At 36.7% G+C, this 16,259-nt stretch overlaps 1 long non-coding RNA gene across 6 annotated transcripts; it reads left to right on the forward strand.

Annotated features, from left to right (window-relative positions):
* The first annotated feature begins 1,908 nt into the window (after positions 1–1,908).
* Positions 1,909–15,740, forward strand: LOC131220945 (uncharacterized). Of its 6 annotated transcripts, none has more exons than XR_009158916.1 (5): positions 1,909–2,045; positions 2,175–2,227; positions 4,892–5,015; positions 6,037–6,164; positions 15,236–15,740. It is a non-coding gene; the product is annotated as an uncharacterized LOC131220945 (long non-coding RNA). The 6 variants fall into 6 exon arrangements; XR_009158917.1 differs by having other exon boundaries at positions 6,095–6,164; positions 15,236–15,726; XR_009158920.1 differs by lacking the exon at positions 15,236–15,740 and adding an exon at positions 11,694–11,733 and having other exon boundaries at positions 6,095–6,164.
* Positions 15,741–16,259: the final 519 nt, after the last annotated feature.

Here is a 16,259-nt window from a genome sequence, read left to right on the forward strand (position 1 = left end):
CGAGAAGCAACATCATTTCATTCTTTCTGCATGTCGAGCAATCTTTCTCTTGCTTACATTGCTACTGCAACCAATTTCAGTTGTTTGAGTTGATCGAAGGGCGGGGGAGCTTCACTTACTGAGAGGAATGAATTCAAGTAGGAACCAAGGAAAGAGTTTTTTTTCAAAAGAATGAAGTAAAGCCCCCTCCTACTCACTCCCTGGGCCGGGGCTGCTTTTCAATTCGAAAGTCAAAAGACCTCTAGCTCATAGTTCGTCTCTCAGACGAATTGGCTATTTTGTATTAGAAACAAGCATTCAAGAAAATAATATGAAAATCTTTCGTTGTTAACTTGATAGACCGGGTGAGCCATGAACATGAGCCATAGGGGTGACGCCCCGTCAGTTATTAGGTCCTTGACTTTCCGCTATATGTCAGGAGGAAGTTTGCGCAGCTTCTGACAACAAAGATCAAATTTTTTTAGCAAGAGAGTAGCCAATCCGTTCGGCGAAAACGAGCGAGCGCTGACGCTCCTGGACGCGGATTCCAGCGAAAGCCTTTGGCAGGAGGTCCGTGCGCAAGGATGCTGGGTGGGGCGCACTATAATGTTTATGAGAAATCCAAACCGTCCATCCATTTTTTGACCTCATTTTAGCACATGTGACCTAAAGTTAGGAGGATCCAAAACTCTAGTGGGAAATAGTGCAGAAAGGAATGACTACCATTAAAACCTTCCTAGGCTACGCATTAATGTTTAGGTTCCATCGAAACTGTCTGTACGGTCATTTTCACTGAGATGAAGTGAGAAAACGAACAATTTAAATAGGTACGAAAACTTTTGTAGGCATATAAATGTATCAATGGTGATCACTAAGGGCCTGTTTGGGTGCGCGGATTAGGTGAGAGTGAGTTGTATTAGGATGGATTGCACGGCTTCCCATATCATTTGTCAGTGGATTACATGCAATCCCACTGGATTGCTATATCCGTCGCCCATCTACTGCCGTGTTTGGACAAGCGGACGGGATGGGATTTCAAAAGCGTTAGCGTTCGCAATGGGTCCTGCTCGGACGGGTAATGAGCCACCATCATGCACGGTTCGATGATTGGAACCGTCCAATGCGTCCAGGAGGTGAGGCCGACCATACCTATGGAGACCTTATCCTCCCACGCACAAGCAGACACGATTTCCACCGTCAAACGCAAGACGGACGGTGGAGTAAAAAATTCTATGGGCTACACTGAATTCAATCCGAAACCAAACATTTCTGACTAGTTTTTTGACGTGCATTCAGTGGACAGAATGGATTTCCCTGAAAAAGAAATGGACGGTTTGGATATAACACATACCTCACGAGGGGACCCACAGAACTTGCTGACGTAGATACACTAGTTATTTAGCTGGTGTGTGTGTTACAGTAGCCAATCCGCTTCCACAAAACCTCGCCTTCGCATCTTCGGACGCGGATTTCCTGCGAAAGGCTTTCGCAAGAAGTTCCTGCGCTGGGATGCTAAGTGGGGTCCACCGTGATGTTTGTGATAAATCTATCCCGTCCATCTGTTTTCCGAGATCATTTTAGGACATTCCACCGAAAATGATGTTGAAATCTTTCTGGGCTCCACCTTGACTTTTATATGCCATCCAAACGGTTTATAAGGAACATGATAAAAAAAACTTTTGTGGCCTTAAAATATGTTTCAACGGTGGTGACTAAATCACAACTGTTTCTTCTCGTGCGGCCCCGTTGAGTCTTAAATCCATGTAAATTTTGGTATAGTGTCCTAGAATGATCTCCTAAAACGAATGGACAGGATGGATTTATCACAAACATCACGGTGGACCCCACGTAGCATCCCAGCGCAGGAACTTCCTGCGAAAGGCTTTGCAGGAAATCCCCGTCCCGTCTCCCCCGCATTACCATGTTCTGCTGCAACTCCAGAAGCTACCCACCACCCTGATCTCTCTCTCTCTCTCTCTCTCTCCTTCTGCCAAGCAAGCGCTCTTTCTCAATCAAGCGCCGAAGCAACCACCGCAGCACAAGCACTCTCGGTCTCCTTCTCTCATGTCTCTCCCTCTCTCTGTCCATCTAGCGCTCAATCTCTCTCTTGAGATCGATCATCTTCAATGTTAAATGTTGAAACCCTCGCTAATTAGGGTTTTACAATGACAATTCACACAATCTGATTTTTTCAGGTTTTCGGTTCAGGTCTGCACTTCTGATTTCCTCAATTCCATCACAGATTTCGGTAAATCTCTCTCTCTCTCTCTCTCTCTCTCTCTCTCTCTCTCTCTCTCTCTCTGTAATTTCATCTTAGAATCGATTTTCTGTTTTTTCTTTTATTGGATTTTCAAATGTTCCTGCATTTTCAGCAATACGTTTGGGTTTTAAAACTTGCCTTTTAAGTTATAGTTTCTCCAGTCCTTGTTTTGGCGGCCATTTTGGGATTTTGTCTCATAACCTCTGTGCAGTGGTAAATGGTGAGGATCAGGTTCACATAATCTTGTGCAGAAATAATTAAATCCTGTGGCTTGAATGTGCCATAGAGAGTGCATATCTCTCATACTCCATTAGGGTAATGTAGTTATTTTATCATATTGATAACTTGATATGTATTGTACTCCTGATGCGCAAATTAGTCTTCATTCTTCAATGTTCTGAAGATCATAATCAGATTGTAACTGTTGGATGTTAGTATATGGGAAGTGTTCAAGTTGTTCAGCATTCAGATACCATGCTAAGTATATCAACAAGGGCTCCCATTTCTTAAGACTCGTACTCCAATTCGAGCTCAAGACTTGTTAGTTATTTAGAATATAGATGTGACGTACCAACTTGGTTACATGCCTTGTGGAAACTTTTGTGGAAGCATTTTAGCATGTAATTTTGATGAAGAACCAATTCTTCCCATCTGAGAGTATGGTACATAAGAGGATCCCTTGTGTTTATATTTGTAGTCCAGTGGCAGTTGTGATCTTCTCGTAGGTGTAAAAGTCTGTCTTTTAGTGTAAAACTGCAAGGATCCAGTAGTTTCTCTATTGGGTAGTTTCTTTGTGACTAACAAGGAGATGCTACCTTTCTGGGCAGCATTGTTCAGGAGTTAGGCTCTCTCTGATTTAATGTGTAGGGTTGTATGCTAAACTGTGGTGAGACTAACATGTTAGCAGTTGGTAAGCCTAATGAAGGTGCAGATGTTCCAGAGCGGGTGCTGATTGATTGTCTGTCTAATAAATTGTTCGGTTCATAAGAGTAGTAGTTTTTTATTAACTTGCATGAGAGACATTGATAATTTATCAACCCTTGGAAATGTTCAAGATCATGGTATAATTATGCTCTGGTTTTCATTCTTTCAAGTTTTCTCTGCCAGAGCTTCACACTAACTCTAATTTATTGTCTTTATATTGATAAGAGAAAATAGTGGTGCTTCTGGATCTTAATGTTCAGTTATTTATTTATTTATTTATTATTTTTTATTACAAACATATGCATTTGGCATGCATTGTGTTCCTTCTCTAACTGATTCTTTTACATGCCCCTTCATATGGTCTTATTGCCAAACAATGCTTTCTCCATTTTATTTGTTTTCATATAGCAATGTCAAGGGGTTTATTTGCTTTACAGGAGGTACATTGTGATGGTTGAAATGTGCCAGGTAGCTGGTAATAGGGATCAGCTTATTACTCTTTTGCTTCAACTGGCAGAGCATGTGTTTAACATTCTCCTCATCCATTTTCAAGATGGGTAGGACATTTCACCAGTGTTTCAAGTTCATATTTTATCTGAAACGATTTCACGAAAGAGGAAGTGGCTTTACATTCTGGCTCTGAAAAGAATATCTTTTGAACTTTCTTTCTGCAGTCCTGCTATACCAGAATCCAGTGTGGCTATGAAACCTGTCATGCATGGCTTCAAGACGGATTCACAAGAGGGTCTTCCTTATCTGTGTGGGAAGCTACTTCCAACTTTAGAGTGACTGGAACTACTAGGCAAGGTATGCTTTATCAGTGCGTGCACCAAATTATTCTGTCGCATTGGTTCTGTAGTGTTGAATGGTGCATGCATGGTAAATGTTTTTTTCCCTATTAATTAAGGCACTACCTGTGTGTTTCATATCGCATAGGTGGGATACAAGATATATCATGGGATATATCGGCTGATATTGTCGATATTTAAATCATTAGTGTTTATCATCATTATGAAGTTCCTAACATGGATGGCCGACATGAAAAAAGCCCACTGATTAGATATCATAATCGGCCATGCTAGTCATTAAGCTAAACGTGGAATGCAGGGGCTGGTTAAGAAACCTAGTATTAAATATAGTTACATGTTTTACATTACCTCTAAAACATGATACCGATTCAGTGATGTATCATATCAATTGGGTATAGGAATGAATTGTCAGAATTTTCTTAAATCCAAATTGTTCCCTTTTGTGGGTGTAGAAATGTACAATCTCTTTCTATGAAATCAAATTTTAAATTGGGTTCATTAATTTAATTCAATTGGAAGTAGTCTAGAAGTCTATAATCACATATGTGATGGCATGTGCCAATCCACTTTATTTCTTTAAGTGATTTTTTTGCCATTTAAATCATTTGCTATTCATTCTCAGTTAATCTCATAAGCATTGACAAAATCACGAGCAATTGACATTGGTTTAAGATGATGTTATGATACTTGAAGACTCCGGTAGTCTTGGTTATGGGTATTTTGATGTTTTATATGATATATGCTATAAATTTTCTATGCTTTGAATCTTGTAATATAAGATTGGTTTGATGGATCTTTGTTCCTATTCATGTATAATAGAGTATGTGGAAATTTCAAGAGAGTAATTTGGTTTTACAATTTACAGAGACATCAATCTCGTTCAAGATAATGAACTTACACTGACTTGTCCATATTGCAGAGTTTTAAGCCATGAGTGTGTCATGTCTTGGTTGCTATCCTCAAAGTTGAACTTATTGTTGCATTTCCATGCAAGTTTCAACTGCATCAGATTTCTCAAGGGAGTGCCAATGAAATTATTTCAGGTAATCCCCAAATACTTACAATTTGTTTGCAATTGCCTGATAAATCTAATTTCCTGAACATGTCAGATTTAGAGAATGGCAAATTACTGCTTTTGGCAATGACTAGGGCTCTTATACAAAACTAATGGGTCAAACTACTGATTTCTACTGCATTTTCTGAAGTCTTCGTTTAAATAAGGGCCTGTTTAGATTGTGGTAAAAGAAAAGAAAAGAAAAGAAAACTCATGGGTTTTCCATTGTTTGGATCTTTTGCATTGTTTGGGTAGCAAAGGAAATGGTGAGATTGGAAATAGCCATTTCCGCAGTCCAATTCTCATGCACAACATATGAGGTAATCAGTGTCAGAGGAATATAGGATTTCCACTTCCTATACAAATAAGAACCCAAAAAAGGAATCCATGGGAAACCCATGTTTCAGAGTCCTTGTGAAATCCATGGAATCCATCATTGGATTATCATTTTACTTTTCTTTTCTTCTCCCACAATCCAAACAGGCCCCAAAAGAGATTTCAAGGATAACTGACACACTTAGACTGACTATAATGTCCTTAGTATAGCCGGAATGTTACCCAGACAATTAGCCGACACTCTCACGTCTGATACTTCATTTTATCATTAAAAGCCATACATGGGTAGTCAGCTAGAAATGATGAAAACGCGTTCTTAGAGCTAAGGCGTGATCATCGACTTCTAAAAGTCATGGATGGTTTATTTGAATCGGTGACTCGGACCAACTCATCTGGTCCTCCTGAGTTGAGTCAGGCGGTGACTCGTCTGATTCAGGCCGAGTTGGCATATTTAGGGGGGATGATCCCTCTCTACCGAGTCCAAGTCCACTCATACGAGTCAGCAATCCATATGGTATTTCAAGTTCTGACCATTCTCTTAGAAAACTTGATTGATAAATCGCCTTTGTCAACTCAGCATCTGCTGGTCCTATTTCTAGGAATTATCTTTTTGAGTTGGGTGCTAAGGATGTTCAAGGTTTCTGCTTCTGACCATGCTGAATGAATTAGCATAGCTACAGAAATGGGCCCCATGTAGATGATCTGAAACTATTTGCTGCCATGATGGTCCAGGTTCTTCATCTACATATTGACAACTGCGTGTTGCTTGCTACTATAAGTCGCTAAAGATATTCAGAAATTGGTAACCTTCAACCTTGATATTCAATTTATTTTGTTTTCTATATATCTGTCTGTATCTGTTATATCTCCCCAAACTCTAATGTTCGTAGCAAGATGTGTAATTTTTGTACTAAGTTCTGACTCTTCTTTGCTTCCCCTATCTTCCATGGAAGGTATACTCAACATTCTTTTCTCCTATGTCATTTTGTGGAAAAGACTTCATCAATTTCTTATCTTTTCTAAGAATCTGAGGTTGGATTCTATTGGGAGATTGAGACTTCTTTTTCATCCTGCTCCATGGAATTATGCCTGCCTGGCTCTGCAAAGTCTTTTAATATGTGATTGGAATAGTTCTGTAATGCTTTTTAATGAGCTTATAAAAAAAGTAATTGGATGATGTTGTTCGCTGCATCCACACTGTTCAGCTGAAAGGAACATAAGCAAAGCAGTTTTGCAAAGGAAGCTTTGCTCTTTCCTTTCTCCATTTGGAAATTATATCTGTATTTACAAAACCATGTGTCCTGGATCAGAGCAGTTTCATGATTATCACTATTTACTTTTGAATTTAAGCTAAACATACAGTATTTGTTCTATTTTGTAGCAGCAGGAGATTTCTTTGGCTTCTAGATGTTTGTCTTCTTGTGTGCTTCAACCTGCTTTTCAACATGAGCTGGACAAACAGGAGAGGCCCAACTAATCAAAGCTAACTATATCAGCTGTTGCAAGCCGAATGACACCATACCTTGATTTTTTTGAGTGTTTTTCCTTGTAGTACTCGATGTTTATATGCTAATGTTTTGTAATGGTTTGATATAGTAGGGTGCATCTGTAGCTTGTTTTGAAAACTTTAAATGGACATAATTTTTTTGTTGGTATTGTGATTTTATGAATGGATTAAAATGAATAATTATGCACAGATTTATAAATGTATTAAAATGAATGATTTAGCCTCAATTGTTGAGAACTGAGGTTAAAAACTGAATTTAGCCTCAGTTGTTGAGAACTGAGGTTAAAAACTGAATTTAGCCTCAGTTGATGCTAACAGAGGCTAAATCCATCTTTAGCCTTAGTTTTGCTTCAGTTACCTAAACTGAGACTACAACTCATGTGGCTAAAGGCTTTAGCCTCAGTTGTTGAGAACTGAGGTTAAAAATAGATTTAGCTTGGTTGGAGTCAACTGAGATTAAAATTTAGTTTTAGTCTCGGTTGGAAACAAAGGAGGCTGAAAGTTTGATTTAGCCTCATTTTGAGGCAATTGAAGCTAAAGGGGTTCTTTTAGCTTCACTTGAAGAACTAAAGCTATACAAGCCCTTTTAGCCTCAGTTGCTAAAACTGAGGCCTAAGCTTTTAGCGACGGGGGTTTTAACGTCTATTCGGATAATTGAGGCAAAATCGAGGCTAAATGTTTTAGCCTTAGTTTTTAACCTTTTTAGCCATGGTTTTAAACTGAGACTAAATGCCTTTTTTATTGTAGTGACATCAGGGCTAACTTAGTGTTAGTTTGCATTCTTTCCTACCCCACACGAGTAAGTGTGCCATGGATGGTTCTTTGGATAGGGCTTTTATAACTTGCACTGGCAAAGATCACTTGTAAGTATCAAGGTTGAGAAACTTATCATGCTCAAACTTAAATAGGCTTTGGTTGCACAAGCTTCATCAAATCCTCATATAACTTGAGGATCTATGGATGGAGAGATCTGATTGATCATGTTTTGACTTTCCTTATAAGACTATTGGATTGTCACTACGGAGACTGGGTGTAGCCGGGTCTTCATTAGGGTCATCGCAATACATACAATCCAACATGCAATTCATTTAGTCGATGTAGGGCATGAATATGTGATTGATCTTATAAGGTTTGGATTATCGATCCAAGTATTTAAAGGAAAGTTAACACTTTTAAGGTGTTGGAGAACCGACCATACGTAAGCACCTTAATCTGTATTGAAACAAACAAGAGAAAATGGAAAAACATCAAGTAGCCATATAGAGAACACACTATTTTTACGTGGAAAACCCTCAAGGGAAAAAATTATGGCACGAAGCGATGATCAATCTACTATTCAGAGAAGATTATAGGGATGAAGATAACTTACAACAAAGAAATCTAGCACTCTCTCCTTGGAGGCTCTTAAAACCCAAAAAAAAAAAAAAATTAAAATTAAAAAAAATTTAAAAAAATAAATCATAACTCTATCTTAACCCTAACATAACTTACCTTAAAAGCCATCGTTTAAAGAGAAAAATGTCAAAAATACCCCTCGAAGGGTCCACAAACATTGAGCCTTGTTAGCATGTGAAACATGGGTCATATGGGCTTATAAAAGTGAATAAACTCATAGTGATTTTCGTATCACAATTTTAACAATCTCCACCTTGATAGAAAAATGACTTCATTGCCTTGTCAATCTTCCTTTAAGAATCACTATCATCGCTTCGTGTACACTCCATCTCTATTCCTTTTTTACCAAGCTCAGAGAAGTTGAGAAAAACTTGAACTTATCTATAAGAACGATATTCGTAAGCAATCAGTTGAATTTTCATTAGTTTGAATCTTCTCTAGAGTAGTATCTCATTCTTCTAGCATCTACCGGATAAAGTAATGACTAACATTGATGTGTTTAGTCAGGGAGTGATATACTAAGTTCTTTGCCAAATTAATTATGCTCTCGCTGTCACAATGCCCAGGCACAACTTCCTATTGAACCCCCAACTCATTCATCATCCATTTTAACCAAACAGCTTCCTTGAATGCATCCGTTACTCTTATGTGTTCAACTTCAATAGTGGAAAGTATAACAAGAGACTAAAGCTTAGACATTGTTTGCTTGTAACCCAAGTGCAGGGTTGTGAAGTAGTAATAATTTCGGTGAGACCAAGGTCGAACCCACGGGGACTAAATGTGTGTGATTTCCTAAGTTATTTTAGATTTAGAATCAGAAACTAAACTAATTCTATAAATTGAAAGAGAAGTTGTGAATTTAAACTATCAAAATAATGAAAACTAGAACACAAAGTATCCACTTGTAGTCATCTTAATGCATCCTTACTTGATTCAATCAATACTTCAATTGGAATCGAACTCCTAATTTATCCAGTTGGATGATAGAGCGGTTAAAACATCATAAATAGGTTCAAAACTAATTCTGGACATTCATAATAATAATTTTTCATATAATTGTCTTATTGAATTGATTGTAGAGAGTTTAAAACATTTACCATACCCGTTGTTAATAATAGATTAGATAATTCTACAGATCAAATATTCATATAATAGAAAAGAAAGCATTCATGAAGTTCCCAAGCATCCACCATGCCCAAAGTCGGTGATATATCAAAGTAATTCAAAAATACTTCCTTATTCAAACCATAAATTATGAAATATCTAACATGAAGATAATAAAACTTGAATTAAAGGAAGAAAGATATTAAAATAAACTATAAGCTTTACCTCTTAGCTCTAGCTAAGAGATTAGCTAACCAAAGACATGATCAAGCTAAAACTCTTAAAGAAAAACATGAAAAACTAACTATAAAAGAAAGAAGAATTCCTTGGAAGAAGCACCACCCTTTGCTTTACTCTTCGTATCCTAATTTGTGCTTAGAAGAACTCAAAGAATTACTATTTATAAGCTTTGCAAAAATGGACTTCAATTTACATAGCTTCGATGGCACCATCGATGTCATCGAAGCTCTACCTTTGAGTTCATGTTTGGATTCAGAAACTGACAGTAACTGCTTGCGCAAGTCCTTCAATGAAATCGTCCGACCTTCGATGACATCAAACTGGCTTCGATGTTATCGAACATGTGTTTGTTGGAATCGAAAATCGTCCGAAACAGTCCAGTGAGTTTCTCCCATATTTCCTAATAATTAATTGAGCTTCGATGGAATCGAATGGGTCTTCGATAGAATTGAGATCACCCAATAGTCCAGCAACCAAACCTGATTTTTCTCTAAAAATCTGATGTGATTGAGCCTCCTTCGATGACATTGAACTTACTTCGATGGCATTGAAGTTGTGTTCCATGTCATCAAACTATATCAATTTTAGCAGTTCTTGATTTCTGCACTTTGCAATCTCAATTTTCTTCCTTCTTCATTTGATTTCTTTAGATCTTGGACTCTTGAAATCTTCAATTTTGACCACCAAAGATCCATTTTTTGCTTTGGTAATTCTTGAGCATCAAATCCATGCTTATAGCATCCGTTTCACCTTAAGCTCTTGAAATCACCTTGCAAGAGAGAATATACATAATAAGTTCAATTAACAATATTAATTCTTATAAAACCAAGTTACGAAAGGGGGAATTTATGCAATATTTCTCACTCAACACAACCCCCAACTAGCATTTTGCTAGTCCTGAGCAAAACATGCGTGAAGCAATCTTTCAAACTTTTAAATTTTAAACCTTTTTCAAAAAATAGCCTTCTGTGCAATCATGTATGAATGAATAAAATTCAAAGATGAAAGAATGAAAATTTGACAACCCCAAGGTTAATCTTATGAGTGAACAAATGAACTATGTCCTCTTTTATTAACTAACCAATATAATGGATTCAAACATCAAGTTCCTAGTGTGTTCAGTGGATCCCAACTCATGTTTCTGAACAGATCAACACAAGTACTGGTTTCAAACCTATTTCATTTTCACTTATTTTTCATATTTTCGATTTTATATTGACGACTTTCACATTTTCCAGTCTTTTCATTAATTCTTTTCATTGAAACACTTCTTATACAACCTTTTTTGTCGATCTTATTGTTTTTAGCTGGGTATTTTCTTCTTTTTCATTGTTTTTAAGGTAGATAAGGATTTTTAGACTTAGTTCCTAGCACTTTTTAATAATACACATGCTAAAGTTAGGAATTCAAGTTCTCTTCACAGAAAATGAGTTAAGTGTGATTTGTGAGCTAGACTCAATTGATGTTCAAACTTTCTACCAATCAATTCATTAATAGAACTTATCCAATGTTTTCCTTAGCCAATCAAGTTCTAAATTTTCAAAATTTTAATTCTAGATCTCATCATAATACTCAAAATATACTCAACTACATAGGGCAGTGACCTGCTTGGTCGACGTGTAATTCCATGGGTTTGGGTAGTGGTGCACAAATCAATGTAAGTAATTCGCGAATTGTGTGTTACATCACTTCCGGGATTAGATGTCGCAAATAGTCGCTTCATAAATAAATCGTGTCACGTAATTAATCTGACTCATATGTTATACCATCTCGAGGTATTCACATAAATCCATGGTAGCGTTGGACACATCAGTGAATCTTCGTAGTTATGGGATGCAGGGCGAGTCGGATTTTTTATAAATTGTATTCCACACTATGATAATCACTATGTATGATGAGCCGTACACACTTTGTTAGGCATGCATTCATATATATAATTGTTGTGCATACTGATACCACTCGTAGTGATAGAGTACGAGATGTATCAGAACCCTTACATTACTTTTATGAATCTCTTAAATTATTATTAATCTTAAATGATAACCATCACTATGAGTATGTCGTTGACCCTCTCCAACCATACAGATGATGAAGGTGATGCATAGATTGAAGACCTAGATGACCATCTCCCTATTGAAGATTATACTAAAAGAATAAGAAGATAGTTTTATGATTTAGTTTTATATTCCGCTGCAAACTTGATAATGTAATAAGTTCTCATTGAGAGGGCATTTGATAATTCAATAAATTTTTTTACTCTAATGAAATAATAAATATAGTCGATTTTATTCTCGTGAATAGTTACCTTTATGAATGTAACTGGATGTGATCTAAATCAAAAAAAAAAATGTATAATTTTTTAAAGCATCCAATTCATTCAATTATTAACACTTGGTTTTTCTCGCGCACGAGTATAAACTCTGGCCGTGAAAATTCGGGATACTGAAATAACAATTTCATCGCTTCCCAATGTTTCTTGCCGAGGTTCGAAATGTATCTACTCACAACATGAACTGCATGTTAAATATCCGGTCATGTATAGACCATGACATACATAAGACCGCCAACTGCACTTAAATAGAGTACAAGAGACATATACTGCTTTTCTTCATCTGATGTAGGGCATAGTTTTGAAGAAAGTCAAAAGTGAGCAGCATGAGGAGTGTTAACTGATTTTGCCTTTTTCAGTCCGAACTTGACTAGAACTTTCTCAAGATACTCTTCCTGAGACAACCATACCCTGCTTCTCTACCTATCCTTATGTATATCAATGCCAAGAATCCTCTTTGTGGCCCCTAGATATTTTATTTCAAATGTCCTGAATAAGTGAGCCTACAACATGTTAATTTTTAGAAACAACTGAATTTTTTGTTTCCTTTCACTCATCTTTCTGAAACAAGGAACCCTCATAAAATTTGATGTCCCGACTAATAATGATCTTCTATCAAGAACAATATAATAATTTGTAACCTTTCACCCTATCACCATAGCCAACAAAGATGCAATTTTTTTTTCTCTTTGATATAGCTTATCTCTCTCAATAGACAATACATGAGGATAGACATTACAATAAAAAAAAATCCTCAAACCCAAGTAATCAACTATTTGACTACTCCATACTTCTTAAGAAATTTTGTAATCAATAGTTGTAGAGGGAAATTTATTCACCAAATAACAAGCTGTAGAAACAACGTAAGCGAAAGGCTCTTTACTTAACACATAATTTCTCAACATAATCTGAGCTATTTCCAATAGAGTCCGGTTCATATATTCTACCACACTACTCTGCTCTAGTGTATGACTCACTGTATTGTGCCTGACTATTCCCTTATTCTCGTAATACTGATCAAATTCTCTTGAAGTAAATTTTTCGCTGTCACTTATCATAAAAACTTTTATTTTCCACCCTATATGTTTTTCAATCATCGCTTTCTATATATTGAAAGTGGCAAGTACATTAGATTTATGTTTCAAAATATAAATCCAAACCTTTCTAGAGAAGTCATCTATAAATGTGACAAAGTAACATGATCCACCTCCAAAAATAACTGGTGATAGGCCCACATATCAAAATACATATAATTAAGCTACCATTTACTGACATGTTTCTCGATTTAAAAACGTAGCCTCAACTGTTTTCCATATATATAATGCTCACATATATCGAAATCAAAACTTTTAAAACTATGAATTAACTTACGATTAAGAAGTACCTTCATATCCCGCTCGTTCATGTGGCCAATGCACACATGTCATAACTATGCCAATGTGAAATCTACTACAGACGCTACAACTCCACTAGATCTAGTATTTCCGATCAACTGGTAAAGATTACCGCTCTACCGTGCCTTTATTACTGTAGGAGCTCCATTTGAAATATTCAAGACATCATCATAACCGATGAACTTGCAACCAATTGTATATAGATTTCCTAAAGAGATCATATTCTTCTTCAAGTCTGGAACGTGCCTCACATCTGTTAGAGTATACTCCACCCATCAAACATTCTGATGCGAACCAAATTAATTTTAATAAGTTTGTAGGCATGGTCATTGCCCATAAGAACCAACACACCATTATACTCACTATACGTGGTAAACCAACTCTGATGAGGACACAAATGACACAATACCCTAGTATCCAAGATCCATTCTTGATAGAAATTCTCGATCTTGGTTATCGACGATACATCACAACCATCTGAGCCTTCATCGGATTCAATTGAATTATCTTCCTTCGGTGAATCATTTGACTTCTTATCCTTCCGGCACTGACAATCCTTTTTTAAATATCCCATCCTTTGATAATTCCAAAATTTCAACTTTCTTTTGCCTCTTGAGTTAGATCTAGATCGTTGTTTTCCCTTATCTCGCTCAAATAATCTTCCTTGAGCAATCAACCCATCTATAGAGGTACCTTCACCGACACTTTGCCGTCGCAACCGCTTCGACTAAAGGGCTTTAGTAATGGCCTCAATGCGTATTCTTACTATGACAGAGAGTATTAACCAGATACTCGAACGACTTGGAGAGAGATGTCAACAAAATTAGGACTTTATCTTCCTCCTCGATCTTCACCTCAATACTCATCAACTTGCAAACTATTTTGTTTAACTTGTTAATATGTTCAGATAGATCCAAACCTTTCATCATTTTTAGAGTATAAAACTATCTCTTTAGAAATAGATGATTAGTGAGAGATTTCTTCATGTAAATACTCTCCAACTTTGCTCTTAAACCTGTAGTAGTCGTCTCATCTATGATATTGTAAATGATTTCATTGGCCAAGCACAATTGAATTGTATTAATTTCCTTTTGATCCAGTTCATCCCAATCTTATTCTTTTATAGATTCAGGACGATGCACTTTCCGAAGGAGTGCATACTGCAACCCTTGCTAATCTAGGAGTGCTTTCATTTTCAATCTCCATAGTTCAAAGTTTTTTTACCCATAAATTTCTCTGTCTTGAACTTCACATTTGATCCCCTTAATACCATATCTCAAATCCAAACTAACAAACCAACCTCACTCCAATACCACTTGTTTGTGAACTGGCCCCGCGGAAGCATCTTAATCTAGATTGAAATAAATAAGAGAAAATGAAAAAACAAAATCTAAGAAACCACAAAGAGAACATGCTTTTTTACGTCGAAAACCATTGCGGAAAAAAAACCATGGAACAAAGCGACGATCAATCTACCGTTTAGAGAATATTATAGGGATGGAGAGAACTTACATAAAAATATCCTAGCTCTCTCTCCTTGGAGGCTCTTAAAACACCAAAAAACGATTAAAAACAAATGTAACTCTCTCTTAACCCTAACATAAATTTATTCTAAAAGCCACTCTTTTAAGAGAAAAACATGTCAAAAATATCCATCCAAGGGTCCACTGACACTTGGGCCTTGTTAGCATGTGAAACATGGGTCATATGGGATAATAAAAAGTGAATAAACCCATAGTGATTTTGGTATCACAATTTTAATATGAGGTTTCTAGTTAGCTAGCCGTGGTTCTTCACTAGTTAACATTTATTTTCAACTGTTGATTTATTTCAAATCATGCTTGGACATTTAAAAGTTAAGATATAATTTGATTTATACATTGGGTGGTATGGAAATTGCTTAGAGATGGTGACTACAGATAGTGGAGGGATTTGGCAGTTGCGGTGCATAGATTAAGAAGGTGAATAGATATCCTTCACATGGGTACTTAGATGTTTGTAGGTGATGAAGTATCATATGGTGTGTTTCTCTTGAAACCTTAGTTTATTGTATAAGATAAGTCTATCGTCTAAGATCCTATGATCTCAAAGGGAGAGTTTAGGGAGCTTGACATTCACATGTCCCCAACTCTCTAGAGTAAAAAGAGTGAGGAAGGAAGAGAAGGTGGGCCACATCCACATGCCCTCAGGTCTACATTATCCATATTGCCTATCTAAGGCCTCTCATATAGACGGTTCTGGTTTGATTTAGCTTCTATCAAGATATAGATGGAAGATTTCATCTCTTTATCTAAGATAGATGTGGGAGAGACTCAGTATTAGAAGATCAACAACAATAACGATCAACAAATCTACTTTCGGTATGATTAGAAAGTAATTTTTTCCTTCCTTTAAGAAACATGGACTAATCTTGATAGAAATCTTGTTAAAATAAATAATTAGGTTTTTCAAAACATTTTATGTTTCATTGTGTTTTACAAAAAATAAAAAATAAAAAATCTATCAATAAGTAGATTAATTTGATTATTTTCCTAAGTTTGCATTTTTAGCCTGATTAAGGCTTTGGGTACGAGGGTCAAGGGTGGGGTAGGAGACAAGGGGGGAAATATCTTAATGAGAAGTAGGTTGGATGTGGGTGTGGATACTAATGAGAAGTAGGTTGGATGTGGGGTGGGTGTGGATACTAATGAGAAGTAGGTTGGATGTGACTAATGAGAAGTAGGTTGGATGTGGGGTGGGTGTGGATACTAATGAGAAGTAGGTTGGATGTGGGTGTGGATACTAAGGAGAAGTAAATCGGTCAGGTCCTAGCTTGGACCATTGCATCTCAAGAAGGGGAAGCTATATTAATGAGTGGTAGGTTGGATGTGGATGTATGGAAGAGTCAAGGAAGGATGATGAATAATATTTTAGATGGGCCAAAAGGTG

The sequence above is a fragment of the Magnolia sinica genome, chromosome 12 (genome assembly GCF_029962835.1).
Source record: "Magnolia sinica isolate HGM2019 chromosome 12, MsV1, whole genome shotgun sequence".
Lineage (NCBI taxonomy): Eukaryota > Viridiplantae > Streptophyta > Magnoliopsida > Magnoliales > Magnoliaceae > Magnolia > Magnolia sinica.